At 39.4% G+C, this 19,115-nt stretch overlaps 1 protein-coding gene across 1 annotated transcript in view; it reads right to left on the reverse strand.

Annotated features, from left to right (window-relative positions):
- cpne4a (copine IVa) overlaps positions 1-19,115 on the reverse strand; it is a gene marked incomplete at both ends in the record, with an annotated part of 402,880 nt that overhangs the window by 142,638 nt on the left and 241,127 nt on the right. The gene's annotated exons all lie outside the window — the stretch shown is intronic.

Here is a 19,115-nt window from a genome sequence, read left to right on the forward strand (position 1 = left end):
TAATTTGTTCTCATTCTCTTCTATTTCATTCACGACCAAGGACAAGACACACAAGGCATTTGTATCAAGATTTGAGCGAATTTGCAAGCTAATTTGGCTTGATGTCAAATCCACCCTCTTCTGCTGAGGTAAAGGAGATTGCGAATGACCTCAAGAGCTCTGCGGCAGGCCATGATGAAATTAGAGTGAATTTATTGAAGGAAGTTATTGATTTAATTGTTGAACCACTTACATAATGTGCCACATTTATGGAACATGGTTTAGTACCCAAAAGCATGAATATTGCCAATGTCACACCCCTTCGGGTTACTCTAGTATCTTCACTAACTATAGACCTATATCAACCCTGCCCTGTTTTTCAAAGATTCTGGAAAAATGTGTTTACAAAAAATGTCTAATCACTTACATGAGCTAAATATTTGGATTTAGGAAAAAACTATATTTGTACGATAAAGAATTATGCATTTGATGTCGGAAAAATAAATAATATTGATTCATCTGATCACAGGGCAGCTGGATTAACCATATCTGAACCAGCTATTTTGGACAAATGTATAATTTCTTTAATTACTCAGATATTCAAACACAATTATGCAATTATTGTGAAATTATTGAAAATAATAATAATTTAATGCCTTCTGTGGAATTTGTATTTCTTATTTGTTACATATCTGTTTTATTGATTAATTATACATTTGAAAGAATGCAGGTTATAGCCAACATGAATTGGTACAATGGGACAGACATTTGTTTGATATAGCTATAACTTGCATTCCTTCAAATGTATCATTAATCAATCAAACAGATATTGAAATACACTATGTAGCCTAGTACACCAACACTGCAAGTGACAGTGGATAAATAAATAAATAAATAAGAACTAAAGCTAATCGCGTGGAAATAGACTGCATTAATATTCCATAACAAGTGTGCGCCAGTATGGCCTACGTGTCTAATGAATGAACAGTAGGCTTATTTTATTCTAGTTACTTGTTTCATTAGGATTTAGTAGATACTATATATATGCTCTGCCCTACGTACAGTATAAGTACAGTCTGTATACAACAAGTCATTAATGGAATAATAAGCCTATAGGCTACTGCATTAATTCATTACGCCGTAGGCTATACAGTACTGCGCGTGCATGCGTGTGTGTGTGCGCACGCTGCGGCAGGTGTACCACGAGCTGTACTATATATGATGCCAATACATTAAACTCATCTAATTTTGATGGGTCGCAAGACTCGCAAAGCGCTTCCGTGTCCATTTTCACACGGCTGCATCATTAGTTGCCTTATAAGGAGCTCTGGAGGCATTGTTTTGTATGCAAATGACCTGAACGGGGACGCGCTTTTGAGACATGGTGCCATTCCCCAACGCAGATATCACAGGTGTGACCGTGTGATCGTTTGAGCCACTTAATAGTAATAATTTCTTTTGCAATCATCAATAAGATGTGTAATATATAGTACTGATCCATGTCCAACACTCGTTCAAGGAGTAGCACTTTAAAGTCAGATCGGGCTTGAATAGGAAGCCAGTGTAGGGCGGACAAAACTGGTGTGATGTGATCAAATTTTCTAGTTTTAGTTAGTATCCGTGCAGCCGCATTTTGCACGAGTTGAAGATTTTTTATGCTTGAATTAGGTAGGCCTGAAAAAAGTGCATTACAGTAGTCTAGACGTGATGAGACAAAAGCATGAATTAGGGTTTCAGCATCAGCCAGAGTTAAAATGGGGCGAATTTTTGCGATATTATGAAGATGGAAGAAGGCAATTTTGGTGAAATGTTTTATATGTGCATTAAATGAGAGGGAGGAATAAAAAATTACTCAGAGGTTTTTTATGATGGAGCTCTGGGATACATGACAAGTATCAAAGTTGAGGGAGATGTCCTGAAACAAGCCTCTGTGATTTGGGTTGCCAACAATTAACATCTCAGTTTTATCTGCATTAACACATCCACCGCCGTTCACGCTGTACAGCATTATTGCCCGCCATGCGTTGTCTGCCACACCGTGACCACGCTGTACAGCGATATTGAGATCAATATAAAAAAAATTCGCCATGGCATTCATATATACACCTCCGGCGCTGCAGCTGGACCCTACGGCTCAATACAACGACGGCTCAATAACGCCGCCTGGTGGATGGTCGGGCGAGTTACACTCGAACAACAGGAAGTGAGAGGTGTGCGTCGATTAAATTCATCCGGCCGTCAGATATTGTCGCAAGGCTCCCGACAGACACTATGTACATACTGGATCGCTTTATAAACTTAATAATCGATATGATTTCGGCGTTTATTGCGACATACAAACCGGAAATGGACCTAGGCGATCGACGTCTTATACCTGGGATCTTTCACCGCCAGTCTCATTGGCGAACGGTAAGAGGACGCTAACGTTATTTTCAGCCCAATTGTTTATTAATTTCATTGCAAACCGATCTGATCAATATATCACCCATACTACATAAAGCATTTACTGACGATCACGGAATTATAAACGACCCCCCCTTTCCTCCGTGCATGATGACGCATAACGTATAGGATCATATACAGTTGAATTTTTCAATATAGCATGTATCGGGAATAAACGGCAATCGATAATCTATATATGCGTTTAGGCCTATAACTCACGTTCTAGGAATTACTGCAGAAAACGATAAAAACATACTTATATTCTAGAAGGTATTTTTGTATGAATGTTTGAATGAAAAAGTATAACGTTCCTACATCCTGAACGATAGATAATCGATGTTGAATGGGCCATAGTAATGTCAATTTAGCAATACAATTTAAAAAGTTATAGCCCTGCAAAGAAGGTGAACATCCCCATAGGCTTAGAGTGGTGGCAGACTGGCTATATTGATGGATATAACCAATGGCAGGGAATGTGTTAAGAAGTAGAAAGTTTTGCGACATCCACTTTTTGACGGCAAGCAGGCAAGCCTCAAGATTTTGTAATTGGGAGGAATCATTTGGCTTAATAGGTATATATAATTGGGTGTCGTCAGCGTAAAAATGAAAGGTTATGCCAAATTTGCATATGATATTGCCGAGGGGTAGCATGTAAATCGAAAATAGTAAAGGGCCCAGGACAGAGCCTTGTGGGACCCCACATTGCACTGGGAGGGTCTCAGATGTTAAATCATTATAGACCACGCAGTGTGTTCCATCAGTTAAATAAGATTTAAACCAAGCAAGTGCGTGACCCCGAATGCCAACATGATTCTCAAGCCGACCTAGAAGAATCGAATGAGGAGATTTATTTGATTGAACAATATATTTGCCATGTTTAGGCTCTTAACACTTTAATCGCCAAGGACGCCTTAACTCGTCATTCCCCGCCATGCTAATTCTTCCAATGACGCCGTAACACGTCATTGAGATCAATATTTCAAAAATCTGTGATCGCAATCATATTTCTCCCGCGGAGACTTGAGATCTACTGTTGATCCCCTCTCAACTCTCCAACGGTTCAAGAGCGCCATCTGGTGGCCGATCGGCGGATTGCCCAAACCGGAAACGGAAACTGGTGCTCATCCAAATTCGGTCCGATCACTCGCTATATGTCCCGGGACTCGAGCTTGACACAATGGATAGCGATCCGTTACCAATAACTCGATAAACAACATGATTTGGACGTATATACTATTATACAACCTGGAGATGGATCGCATATTTCAACATCCCATAATAGGAATATTTTTGCTCCATGCTCATCGCCCAACGGCCCGAGGAGACTGGGGTAAGTTTCAGCGTTTATTTTTACCGTGTTCAATACAAACTGCTCTAATGATCATATCACCTACACTACATGAATCATCTAACGTTGGCCACGGAATTATAAACGACCCCCCCCCCCCCCCATCTGGTCAACATCAGATGATAAGTAGTAACTTCTAGAAGCACGTCCATTTGAAATGTTTTATCTGGCGCCGATCGCTATCAAACTGTATTTGATCATCAATATAATGCATTTAGGGCTATAAATCACGTTCTGCAGAATGCTGCAGAAAACGATAAAAACATATTTATACTTTAGACCGTATTTTAGTATGAATATGTGAATGAAAAAGTATAACGTTCCTACATCCTGAACGATAGATAATTGACGTTGAATGGGCCATAGTAATGTCAATTTAGCAATACAATTTCAAAAGTTATAGCCCTGCAAAGAAGGGGAACTTCTCCATAGACAAATAGAGCTGGCAGAGGATGGTATAAGGATGTACATAAGCGTGGCAAAGAAAGTGTTAATAATAATAATAATAATAATAATAATAATAATAATAATAATAATAATAATAACTTAATTTTATATAGTGCGTTTCATGAAACCCAAGGTCGCTTTACATAGGTTAAATAACAGATAAGAGACAAACATGGTCCTCTTAACGTTCGGCGTCCCACCGATGGGACGTTTTGCACTTGCAAGCACTTCACGTAGTTTGCGCTCGTCTGCCGGCTCCGGGCTGCGTTTCTCCCGATCATTCAATACATTGTTCGAAAGTTAAACTTCCCGCCATTCGATCGACACCACTCTCATCCTATTGCGTGCTTTCAGTCTCGAGTTACAAGACAAAATATACGGTGAATGTCATTTGACAAGCCGTTCCGACGAGTGACCACGTCCGGTTGTAAAGTACCGCTGATGGCGAAAATTATTGACCACCGTTGTAGCCAAGGAGCGTCTGCTCCGAAAGCGATCCCAGACTAGCCCTGATTGCAACGAGAAGGGGGCAGAAAAAGAAGAACAAGTTCTTTGTTTTGACTCACGTGGCCATTTTGGATAATCACGCTGAATTATTGCGGTACACACATTACAAAAACCTTTATTAAACACAGATTTTCCGTGGGACCTTTATAAACTTTGGACCTGTACTACATAAGACTTCAGGCTATGTAACAGTTATGTATTCCAGCTCCTACCTCTCAGCTGGAACCCAAAAACAGGCATCTGGCAACAAGTCAACACAAAAGTAAGGTGCACATATTTTATTTCAGTGTGTTCAAACCTCTGTTTCTCTAATACATTAGCACTCAAAGGGATATTTTTTTCTTAATTGTGTAAGAGACTTCAGAATGTTACCTTTCAAAAGAGACCAGACTCATGCATGTGCTATAAGTATAAAGTATAATAACCCCCCGCGGGTTGAATGCCCACTCACGAGAATTCTCGTATTTTCTCGTTTATTTTTCTATTAGCGATCTGAAATCATATTTCATCAACCAAGTCTACCGTTGGAAATCCAACCACTCCAGGCGCTCAGATGTGAAAAAAGTGCCCTCTATCGTCTCCCAGATGGTAATTCACCCTTTTGGATTGAACTCAATGAAAATGAATGAGAAAAAAAATCCCTGACTCCACATTTAACTTCTCACTCACGCAGCCGGGGTCGATCAGTTTCACTAGTGAGCCTCAGAGCAGCGGAGATTATGTGTTTTTACAGTATACACTGAATTAATAAAAAGATAGATTTTTTCTGATGGCGATCAGGAATTGAAATAATCCATTTGGATACCATCTGATCTCAGATAAGGAATCTATGTTACCAGTATTAGGATAATCAGACTCGTTTTCACAGAGATATAAGCTTTTATGTGATTATGTGACTGCACTGATTGACTGTGCGAGCGGTCAGGAAATAGGAGAATCGATTTTCAACTCGCGGCACGAGTGTGCATGCGTACACATATACTATCGATAATCTAGCGTTTATTTGAAAACGATTCATAAATAGGCCGAACAATGACAACGTTCTAGAATATTCCAGTAAAAGGCGATTATCATGGAATGTGTTATTTTTTCCGTGAAATAGAGTGCTTTTCAAAATGCTAGAAAACGGAAATTAAGTGATAAAAAAACAATCTGCTACGACAATGTTGACTGGAAAATGAGTCTTTGATAAGCGACGGGCAGATTAGACCCATAATTTAAAACATAGATTAGGCGATATTAACGTTAACATTGAAGTGGCCCTGGGCATTCAAGGAGGTAAAAAGTAATTAACTTTGGGCAATCTAATCTCGGGTTTACGATAGTTACGTTGAAAGCCACTCACGACATTTCTCTGAATTTTTTTCTTTTCTTTTTTTAGCGATCTGAAATCATATTGCATCACGCGAGCCTACCCTAGCCTACCCAAGGGCCGCCGGCGATCAGATGTGAAAAAAGCGCCCCCTATCGTCTCCCAGATGGTAAATGGAATGGACTCAATGAAAATGGATGGGGGGAAAAAAATATTCCAGTCCACATTTTCCAGTCCACTGATGCAGCCGGGGTTACCAGAGTTCATTCTGGATCCTCTGAGCCCCGCTGATCATGAGTTCTACTGTATACACTTTAGATCTATACACTTATCGATTTTTCCGAATGGTGATCAGGAATTGGAATATACCATTTGGATACCATCTGATGTCAGGTAAGGAATCTATGTTATCAGTGTTAGGATAATCAGACTGGTTTTTGAGGAGATATAAGCTTTTTTCTGATATGTGCTCTATCGGTTTCACTGTAAAATCCATGAGGAAATGAAAGCCGTTATTATCAGCGCGCGCCTCGAACGTGCGTGCGGCCACGTATACTATTGATCATCTAGCGTTTATTTGAAAACGATTCATAAATAGGCCGACAAATATCAACGTTCTGGAATATTCCAGTAAAAGGCGATTATCACAGAATGGGCTGTTTTTCACCTGAAAACGGGCGCTTTTCAAAATGCTCTCAAACGGAAATGAAGCGATAAAAAAACAATCTGCCTTGACAACACTGACTGGAAAATGATTCTTTGATAAGCGACGGGCAGATTAGACACATAGCCATAATTTAAAACATAGATTAGGCGATATTAACGTTAACATTGGCGCCGATGGTGGCATTCAAGAAGTTTCAAGGGTCTTAGAAACATCTTGACATTTTAAACTTGGAATGTCATTCAGTGGATATTTTTAAAAATGATTTATATTTTTTTTATTTTGGGTGTAATACTGATTATGTATTTCACCTTGTTTGACAATTTATTAAAAAAAAATTGTAAATTAGGCTAACTAACAATTTGGCTAGTTTTTACATCAAATTGAGAAAATATTTGATTTACAATATTGAAATTGACATTCCTGATATTCAAGCAGTTGATTGCTATTGCACAGGTCAGTTCCGCATGATTGATGTGCATTTTCAGTGAAGAATCCTATACATTTTCCTGCCTGTCTTCCCTCTTCCTATATTCAGCCTCTTCGGTATTGACTTGCTTTCCACCTTGAACATTCATGCTTATTACCGTCTTCTATTCCCAAACAAACTGCTGTGAGGGCTGTGGGTGTGTGTGTGGGTCATGAGCAGATAATAGGGACTCTTAAAGTTATACGTCAAACGAATAACCACAAAACTGCTTACGCAGATGTTTTAGGAGAAGGGGGAAAATAAACAACACAAAACAACCTTTACAGGTGAAAGCCTCAAAGTGAGTATTTAAGAAAATAAGTAAAGTCCAAAAAAACAGGACGACACTCATTAACACTTTGAATGCCCAACCCGAGTTTTCTCGGGTTTACCCCCCGCGGGTTGAATGCCCATAACGAGAATATTTGTTTTCTCTAGTTTTTTTTATTTTTATTAGCGATCTGAATTCATATTTCATCAACCGAGTCTACTGTTGGTAAATCAGCCACCCCAGGCGCTCAGATGTGAAAAAAGTGCCCCCTATCGTCTCCCAGATGGTAATTCACCCTTTTGGGTTGGACTCAATGAAGATGCATGGGGGAAAAAAACCCGGACTCCACATTTGACTTCTCACGCATGTAACCGGGGCCGATCAGCTTCATGCTGGACCCTCAGCACAGCGTGTATACGCTGTTTTACAGTATACGCGTGGGATTAATAAAAGGATCGATTTTTGGAATGGTCGATCAGGAATTGGAATAATCCATTTGGATACCATCTGATCTCAGGTAAGGAATCTATTTTACCAGTCTTAGGATAATCAGACCTGTTTTCACGGAGATATAAGCTTTCCCCCTATATGTGATATGGCTGTTTTGACTGTGCGAGTGATCAGGAAATAAGATAATCGATTTACAGCTTGCGGCACCAGCGTGCATACGTACACATATACTATCGATAATCTAGCGTTTATTTTAGGGATGCACAGAAATTTCGGCACCGAAAGTTTTCGGCCGAAAATGGCAAAAAATGGCCTTTCGGCTTTCGGCCGAAAGAGTTTTTTCACCGAAAATATGTCACCGAAACAGAAACAACCTAACAACCTTGCGTGTTGTTGTGATGATGTCGCGCTGTCGGGAGTCGCGCTGTTTCTATGTAAACTGCGCGCAATGCGTCCAATAAATGCGTCTTTAACATGCTTTATATCCTTATTTGCTATATGCCGCGGTTAATCACTGAGTGATCTAATATGCATATTATTCACGTGTTGTTGTGATGATGTCACGCTGTCGGGAGTCGCGCTGTTTCTATGTAAACTGCGCGCAATGCGTCCAATAAATGCGTCTTTAACATGCTTTATATCCTTATTTACTATATGCCGCGGTTAATCACTGAGTGATCTAATATGCATATTATTCAGAGCGAGAGGGGGGGGATTGTGTTTCTGCCTATGTTATGTAGTTACTCTCCCTCGTCCCCGCTGTCGTCCACACTCAGCTGTGAGAGAATTGTTGAATAGATACACAAATGTTCTAGAATGTTTGATTATGACATCATACTGAGCTGGACCTGTACTTTGTGACAATATGTTATTTCGGGCATTCATAACATTATTTCGCGCGACTGTACATTGTAACGTTAACACAGCCCAGCTGTCAACTGTACTTTGTAATGCTATGTTATTTCGGGCATTCATAACGTTATTTCACGCGACTGTACATTGTAACGTTAACACAGCCCAGCTGTCAACTGTACTTTGTAATGCTATGTTATTTCGGGCATTCATAACGTTATTTCGCGCGACTGTACATTGTAATGTTAACACAGCCCAGCTGTCTGTCTGTCGTGCCTCTACTGTGCCGAGTCAAGCGAGCACATTCAGCTGGGGACTAGAAAGGTGCGCTCAGTAGAGCACAGATGTCCGCTGCGCAGCCAGAGAAAAGATGGAATTAATGTACTGTATGCATTCAGAAGTGCTGAATAAATGTTTTATGGACCCATAATAGTGATTATTTATTATTTAAGTTAAGTTTTGCCATAATCATATATTTTTCCATAATCATAATGTTCCACAACATTGGTAAAAAAAAATCTATTCTATGAATCATTTTCGGCCTTTCGGCTTTCGGTTTTCGGCCAACTGTTTTCTATTTTCGGTATCGGTTTCGGCCAAGAATTTCCCATTCGGTGCATCCCTAGTTTATTTGAAAACGATTCATAAATAGGCCGAACAATGACAATGTTCTAGAACAGACCTGGGCATTGTACGGCCCGCGGGCCGCATCCGGCCCGCGGGATGCTTCTGACCGGCCCGCGAAAGATTACATGACAATAAAAAAAAAATAAAAAAAAATAAAAAAAAAATCTTTTTTTAATATATATATATATTTTTTTTTTTACTTTTTTCTTTTCATGTCAACGTTCACACGCACAATATACGCTTAGGAGACATGCTCAGAAGATGTTGGTTCTCTTTGGATCCACCTACATATGTGAACAGACATTCTCATTCTCGTTTACCAAGTCCAGGTACAGATCCTCTCTCACTGATGAACATCTGGCAGCTGTGCTTCGCATCTCCACCTCAGACATGCAACCTGACTTTGATGGACTTGTTAAAGCTCAACAGAGACTGGATTTCTCACACTGAATGAAACAAAAAAGAACTGAAAAACACTCAAATGTGGAAATATAACAAGTGAAATGGGACACTTGATATTTTTTTTTCTTAAATGTTTAATATAGGCATGTAAAGTAAAAAAGGCTACAAAACTGGGACACTTTTCTTTACACAGTTCAGTGACATGTCTTGTTTATTTTTGCTATAAGATGATGTGATGTCTTTAGAAAATCCTTGTTTCAATAGTATATGAAACTCAAAATGCCCTTTGTTATTAATGTTTCACATTTTGTTTATCATTTTGGAAATAAATTCTATTTGAATAAATGATATTTTTGAAAGCTAACCTCACCTTTTAATTGCCAAATAATAACATACACTCTTACCAGGGGTCAAAACAATGCCATTTACTGCTTTTTATATAGAAATAAAATGTATATTATGCATAATTGAGTTTGGAATTTCGGCCCGGCCCCCCAACATATTTTCAGTTGCTCATTCGGCCCCCCGGGAAAAATAATTGCCCACCCCTGTTCTAGAATATTACAGTACATCAGCATTTATCAGGGATTCTTTTTTTTTCTTCTTGAAAACGAGGGCTTTTCAAAATGCTATAAAACGGAAATGAACCGATAAAAAAACAATCCGCTTCGACAATGTTGACTGGAAATGGGTCATTGATAATGCGTCGGGCAGATTAGACACATAGCCATAATTTAAAACATAGATTAGGCGATATTAACGTTAACATTGAAGTGGTTGCTGGGCATTCAAGGGGGTAAAAAGGAAAACACGGCCAGCTCTGAAAGTGTTAAAGGGGTATTGTAGAAAGAATAAATAAGCCACAAAGGCAACTCCCAAAACCAGAGTTTATATTGAAAACATAAAACAATAAACCTCCACCAAGGGAGTTTATGTGCAACGGACAGTTCCAAAAGAACAAAAGAAAACACTACCATAAAGGACTCAGCCTCTATAAAGTAAAGTGTAAACTAAGCCAGTAGCTGAAAACAAGATGGCTACAAAAGAAGGCTAAATGCTGAATAGGGCAGCACTACACTTAAATATAATGAGCCTGACCAAACGTATAGCCAGCACAAGGAAATGAAAAAGCAGTTGACACTGCGAGATCAAAACTTAAATAGACTCAACATGGCCATAGACACAGCTGCACTGCATCAGGTGCAATCAAGCCCACACACCTGCTGACCCATGAGGCAATTAACCACATGGAACAGGGATTGACAGATATCCCTCACAGAGAGGTGAAATAAAGCAAAAATAGACAGCTGTCCCTCACAGAAAGGTGAAATAAGGCAAAAACCATGACATGCAGGTGACGTAAAAACACATCACTTCCTATGCACCAGATGATTTTCCTGGGAACGTCCTACCAGACTTAGAATAACAGAGAACAGCAAATGTAAAAAGATTCATGAACTGGTTATGAGTACTGTAGATGTCACTATTGTGTTATATCAATTGGTGATAGAGTGGCAAAATAGACTATAGATTTATTTAGATAAAGATGTTTGTGATCCTTACTCTAAACCCCTCTTTGAAATCATCTCCCACCATTACATGACCTGATCCTCCGCAGGGATTCTGTGAGGAATAGTCCACTTAGAGGCTAATTTGCTACCCATCTAAAGGCACTGCGCGTGATCTGTGCATCATTATCAGCTCAATTGTGGTATGAAATCTATTTGGTTTACATGTCAAAAGAAATACATTTTAAATTAGTTTGTCGTGTAATGGACTTATGTCTTCCACGGTGGAGACGGAGCATCAATATCTGGATTACACCTTCCCAGAGGAGAGAGAATGAGAGAACAGACAATGGGAGGAAGGAGAGAAGAAGACACCCTGCTGGGAGAAATCCATTCAGATTTTTCGTCCAGTTCTCTGTGTCTCTGTGTGTGTGTGTGTGTGTGTGTGTGTGTGCGTCTGTGTTTTTCTTTTATTCTTGTGTTCCCCTGAGAACAGCTGACATCATCCATCCAGCGACATCCCTTCTGAGTTGTCTTTTGAGCTTTACAGCTGTACTACTAGCATATCCATTCTGGCCACAAATAGTCCACTCACTCACACCAGAGTCATCTCCTGTTTAAATGTAATGAAGTCAACAGTCTCTGTGTGACCCTGTGTGGACAGCTGAAGGATTGGCCTTGTTTAGGAAAGTACATTTCCAGCTTGGTATCTCAAACCACTAACCTTGGTCTGGGGCAATATACTGATATTTAACCCTTGTGTGGTGTTCGCGTTTTTTTTACTCACCCAATATTCGTGGGTCTATGAAGCCATAATAATTCATGTAAAAATAGATAACAGATTGTTAACAGAATTCGACTATAGGGTGACAATAATGTGGTCAAGAGGCATGGATTCTATCTTGAGCCTTAACGTGGCGTGGTTTATTATTATTATTTATTTATTTATTATGGAAAGCAGCAGATCTACAGTTCTTCTCTCTCTGGGAGACATGGGGGAGAGAAGGAAGTGGGAGGATACATTCACTTTTATACTTGCCCCAAGGTGGTGTACCTGGGTGGTTCCGCCTAGAGCACCCTCTAGTGGGAACAGATATATAATATGCAACTAGACAGTCACTGGTGGAGACAGTTATATATGTAGGTAAACAGTTACTAGTGTAATCAGCCATATGTACAGTTAGACAGTTACTAACAATCCTACACAAAACCTCGGATCTCAACACAGATTTATCTCAATTGTTTCCACCTATACAATTTCCACACTTTATTACACATAATAATATATAAATGTGTAGGGGGTGCACAGTTATTTTATATGTTCTTTACATAAAATGAGCCAAGGCCAATGAGTTTCAGATCAAAAAAATTATTCATTGTATAATTTCTCAAACCAGAACACCACATGAAGATTAATGTCTACTGTATCGCTTTTTTTCCCAAACAACCTGAACTGTGACATACTGTAGTTGTCGAAGTTAGTAGTAAAGAGCAAATTTATCTCAAAACGATTTCTGAAATATTTGAGAATGTCAACTGAAAACTGAATACCATAGTCTCATTCTGATATCACACTTTAAAAAAAAAAGCCTTGTGCAGAATGTTTGTGTAGTTCTCTTTCTTCCAACATGGCTGCCTGTAACCAATGGTAACCACTTTTGACAGAAAATTACAATTTCTCTGTGTTGTGGTAGAGAACTTAAAATACTAGAACGGCATGGTATCACTCCACTGTGACTCATTTACAAGGTCCCGTAACAAGAGAGTGATTTATGAATTTCTTTTGTTTATATAATAATAATAATAAATTATATTTGGAGGTGCCTTTCAAAATACCCAAGGTCACCTTACAGAGCATACAAACAAAACGAGATTATTGTTTGGAAAGTCAAAATTAAAAACAGTGGTCTTGGCAAAAGTGTCAGGGAAGTTAAAAACAAAACAAACAGGAAGTATTAACACATTGGCGACCACGGTTTGCAGTGTAATATGGTTCTGGACGACCAGGGTTTGTCAACAAACCGATGTACTTTTTTTTTCTTTTTATCAATTTTTTTTCCCCCCAACATGAAACAAAACATATATCACAAACAATACAATAATACATAAAAAGACTTCCCAAGACAATAACTTAACACCACATGACAAGACAATAACTGATACAGACTGTACAGTGATCATCCTACATGGACACTCGCTCGTTCCCCCCCCCCCCGCTCACCCAAGGACCTCAACATGAGTCACACTCACATTACATTATTCAGTAAAAGAAAAAGAAAAAAACTAAAATCAAAACAAATCAAAACAAAACAAATTCCCAAACTTATATGCGTTCTTTTAACTTTGCCACTGCAGCCAACCAAATTGCGATATTAGATTCCTTAACCCCTACAACACGTGCCGTGGATATCTCCAAATAGATCACATCAAGGTAGGTGAGAAACCATACCTTCGTGCAGAGTTTGTCTGGGTGAAACCAACGTGAGGCAATAAATTTTTTTGCGGCTGTAAGGCCGGCCAAAATGAGTCTTTTCACCTGTATAGAGGTCGGTAATTGAGAGAGATCATTCAATAACAATACAGAAGGAGATACAGGTATGGTTAACACTTTAATCGCCGATGACGTGTTTAGACGTCATTCCTAGCCATGCTCATTCTGCCGAAGACGCCGTAACTCGTCTTTGATATCAATAATTCAAAAATCTGTGATCGAAATCATATTTCTCCTCCGGAGACATGAGATGTACTGGTGAGCTCCACTCAACTGTCTAACGGTTCAAGAGCGCCATCTGGTGGCCGATCGGCAGATCGGCCAAGAGGGAGGGGCGCGCCAAACAGGAAGTGCTCATCCATATGTCGTCCGGGCACTCGCGATCGGTAGCCGGACTCCATCTCAACACACTGGATAATCAATCGCTCGCCCTAACTCAATAAACAACGTTATTTGGACGTATATAGTATTATACAACCTGGAAATGGTTCATCAGGATCAACATCCCATAATCGAAAACTGTCTACTCCACGCTGATCGTCCAATGGCACGAGGAAGATACAGTGAGTTTCAATGTTATTTTCTAACGTATTCTATACTAACTGATCTGATGATCATATGACCCACACTAGATGAATGGTATAACGTTGCCCACAGAATTATAAACGCCCCCTCGCCCATCCGGTCAATATCAGATGATACGTAGTAACTTCTAGAAGTACCTCCAGTTGAAATTTTTCATATGGCACCGATCACTACCAAACTGTATTTGATCATCAATATAGTGCATTTGGGGCTATAAATCAAGTTCTGGAGAAAGCTGCAGAAAACAATAAAAACATACTTATACTTTAGACCGTATTTTAGTATTAATATGTGAATGAAAAACTATAACATTGATACACCCTGAACAATGGATATAGGACATTGAATGGGCCATAATAATGGCAATTTAGCAATAGAATTTAAAAAGTTATAGCCCTGCAAAGAAGGGGAACTTCTCCATAGACAAATAGAGCTGGCTAGGGATGGTAAATTATGAATTTGAACCATGGCGATCAAAGTGTTAAAGAGAAAATGTCCGAGAGCTGATATGTAACATTTTCCCAGAAACTCACAACAGGGGGGGCATTCCCAGTACATATGCATAAATGTACCTATTGCGCCGTTTGGACACAAGGTACATAAAGAGTCAGGTCTGAGACCCATTGAATTCAATCGTCTAGGGCAGACCTGGGCATTGTACGGCCCGCGGGCCGCATCCGGCCCGCGGGATGATTCTGACCGGCCCGCGAAAGATTACATGATAATAAAAAAAATTAAAAAAAATTAAACAAATTTTTTTTTTTATATTTTTTTTTTACTTTTTTCTTTTCATGTCAACGTTCACACGCACAACATACGCTTAGGAGACATGCTCAGAAGATGTTGGTTCTCTTTGGATCCACCTACATATGTGAACAGACATTCTCATTCTCGTTTACCAAGTCCAGGTACAGATCCTCTCTCACTGATGAACATCTGGCAGCTGTGCTTCGCATCTCCACCTCAGACATGCAACCTGACTTTGATGGACTTGTTAAAGCTCAACAGAGACTAGATTTCTCACACTGAATGAAACAAAAAAGAACCGAAGAACACTAAAATGTGGAAATATAACAAGTGAAATGGGACACTTGATATTTTTTTTTCTTAAATGTTTAATATAGGCATGTAAAGTAAAAAAGGCTACAAAACTGGGACACTTTTCTTTACACAGTTCAGTGACATGTCTTGTTTATTTTTGCTATAAGATGATGTGATGTCTTTAGAAAGCTAAGAAAATCCTTGTTTCAATAGTATATTAAACTCAAAATGCCCTTTGTTATTAATGTTTCACATTTTGTTTATCATTTTGGAAATAAATTCTATTTGAATAAATGATATTTTTGAAAGCTAACCTCACCTTTTAATTGCCAAATAATAACATACACTCTTACCAGGGGTCAAAACAATGCCATTTACTGCTTTTTATATAGAAATAAAATGTATATTATGCATAATTGAGTTCGGAATTTTGGCCCGGCCCCCCAACATATTTTCAGTTGCTCATTCGGCCCCCCGGGAAAAATAATTGCCCACCCCTGGTCTAGGGGTTAAATAAGTCCTGTGAATTAAATTTAGGTGAATCTGTTGGTGATCTGGGTTGTGTGAGGATAACTGAACCGATGTACTTTCTAACAGCTATATATATATACTTTATAGTATTGCTATCTGTCCATTCTCATTGTCACTTGAGTGCATAAACCGTGCCTTCATAATGGCTTAAAGAAAATAAAAATCCATCGGTTGGTTGTCATTTTATAGCGTCGTGAATATAAGCTTCATCGCAGTTTATCGTCTTTTTTTCTGGGAAGCTAGATATGAGGCTAAAGGCTAGTCACGTTATATCAAACGCCATTTCTGTTGTATATATATGAATGAAATAAAACAAACTGCTTAGCATCCGGACTATTACAGAGCATCTATGGATGAAATGGGGGCGGCGGGGGACGCCGATTAATATAATTGATTAGCAATACAGTGTGCGTTCAAGTAGCCACATTCAACTGATCGATCGCTTGCGTGTTACAACAATGTCCAATCCGGCTGTAATTTGGGTGAATAGTATCCTACCGTCAGGCCATGTGATCGCCGGCAGCATTTCGTCATTATTCATCGGAATCTGGTAGATCGATATGTCCATTGGCTGATCATAAATTCCATTATTCCAGGCTGAAATCTGCGTTCGGTAACGTGATCAAAGATGGAGGATGTTCGGCTGGGATCCAGGCTCAAATGAAACGCCCCTAGACAATAAAAAAAATTATTTTCCAATTCGGCCTCAATGATACTGCAGTGGAGCGATGGCACCCCTAAGAGGATCTGGCCGGTATTGCATGTTTCGGAAATCAAATATGCGGGTAGATCCTGCAAGTCGATCGGGGACATTAATACCGTTATTAATATGGAATAAAACAATAACAACTGGCTCTGGTCCTCAACGGGTGGAATCGAAACACGAGTTAACTTGTGGTGGGCGGAAAAGTGTTAAACAGTGACACACAGGGTACAGTTACAGTGAGTATAAAACAAACAGGAAGTATAAAACAGTGACACACAGGGTACAGTTATAGTGAGTATAAAACAAACAGGAAGTATAAAACAGTGACACACAGGGTACAGTTACAGTGAGTATGCCAGTTTGAACAGGTGTGTTTTGAGTTGGGATTTAAATGATGTTATGGAGTCAGACTGTCGGACATGTGGGGACAAGGAGTTCCAAAGTCTGGGAGCTGAGCAGCTGAAAGCTTGATGTTTCTCATATAAACACACTGCAACTATTGTTTCTTCCAAATAATGGAGGGGAAATGGACATTTCAACACCTCTGAGAAAGGCCGACTATTACCATGCAGTTCAATATCGGAAGTCCAATTTTATTACTGTAACATGATTTAGCAGATTGTTATTATAAATATTGAAAACCTTCCACTCGATTATCTGCATTTATTTTGCACCTACTCTAACCTGTTGTCGGCTTTACACATAGTCCTTGGTACGTTGAGCAAACGAGCTAGCAGTTAGCGGTTTCAGTCGTCTGACCTACAGTACAGAATGTTGCAAGATGGTATAACTCTCCCATTAGCCGACTTTCATAAGTCACAATTCTTCTTCACCTCTCATCCGTCCCTCTTTAGTACTGCCCTAGATGATTGTGATTGCTTGAAGAAATGCTCTCAGTGATCCTTTAATAAATAACGGTTGAAGGTTATATTAGGATTGCCACTTTTCAAAATCATGTTGAACAAATCTAAAGAAAAACTGATTTTTTTGAATTTCAGAAAGAGCATCCGTTATTATAATGTGGGTATGCATTATATCTTGGTAGGGCTATGGCTTATATTAGGTTTTCTAATGCTGATTAAGCATAATAGAAAGGTATGGTCTATGTTTGAACTGTTGAATGCTTGATAGAAAGGTAAGGTCTATGTTTGAACTGTTGAATGTTTGAAAGAAAGGTAAGGTCTGAACTGTTGAATGCTTGATAGAAAGGTAATGTCTGGCATTCTTTATGTAATAATTATTAATATATTATTAATGTAACACCAAATAAAGCTGTCAGGTTGAAAATCCATAGGTTGATGCATGTTTTTCCATGTTCCATTTAGTCCTGCTTAAAATCAATACATTTCCCAGGATTGTGTAGGTACTTCTATTCCCCGGAACAGAAAATGTCATCTTCAGGAAGAATATTAGTCCCTAGTATGAAATGAATATGCATGCAAGTGCTATGTGATATTTTGATATATAGACCACTGCAACACTTCCGGTATTCTGAAATCATGGGAGAGACCGCGGGGGAGAAAACTGCATGCGCAGATTGATAAACCTAGAAATCCAGAGACTCCGTGGGCAATCTGCGCATGTGTAGTTCAGGAGTAGGTGCGGAAAAGTGACTATTGCTTGGCCGAGAAAGTGCTCTCCGTATTCAGGAGACTTGGGCGTATAAAGGTCTATTGGATCATGTCTCCAGCACCCCCACAGCCGTAGCTACAACCACTTAATGTCAAGGCTCTCATCCACATTAATTAATTAAACCCCCCCCCCCCCCCCCCCATGAGCTCAATGTAGGGCGGAAGTGCAGTGGTCTATGCCTATTGTAACGTCAAACTACAGTACCCACAATCCCACAGCATTCTGTAAAACTATACAGCGGCTTGATGGACTTTCCTCTCACTCACACCACATTCACGCTCCACTCCACAGCAGTGTGTTCCCACATCACTTCTGAGGGCATGCGTTTGTCTTGAATAATAAACCACACACCCTAATGACCCTCATGATCACTGTTCACCTGTTAAATACATCTGTGGATGAAATGGAAACCTTGGTCTGGAATAACTTTCATATAGCAACCAAACCTTTGTCCCACGGTGGTAAAAGGCTGTAACAAGAAAATTATTACAATCTCAGCTTCATTTTACATATCCTATTTTATAGACAGCTGTCGTCGCTGGAGACACTCGCTGGTCATACTTCTATTGCTTGGAAATATCATTTCTGATTATTCCGACGTTCTGTCGCCTGGAGAGTGGTTTTATTATCTGCATTCCGTTTCCCATATCTTCCAAGCTTTCGGGTAACTTGGAAACATTTAAATGCTAATGTGGCTAATATCCACAATGAGGATCTTCCCCTTACTTTAAGAATGCTCACACTGTCCCTCTTATATTTAGTGCATTGTGCAAATACACTGTTGCTGGTCTGAATTGGTCTGTCATCTCCAGGCGAGCTTTCGCTGCTGCAGGGCCCATTATCAGACCACA

This window comes from Notolepis coatsorum, assembly GCF_963971535.1.
Source record: "Notolepis coatsorum genome assembly, chromosome: 19".
Lineage (NCBI taxonomy): Eukaryota > Metazoa > Chordata > Actinopteri > Aulopiformes > Paralepididae > Notolepis > Notolepis coatsorum.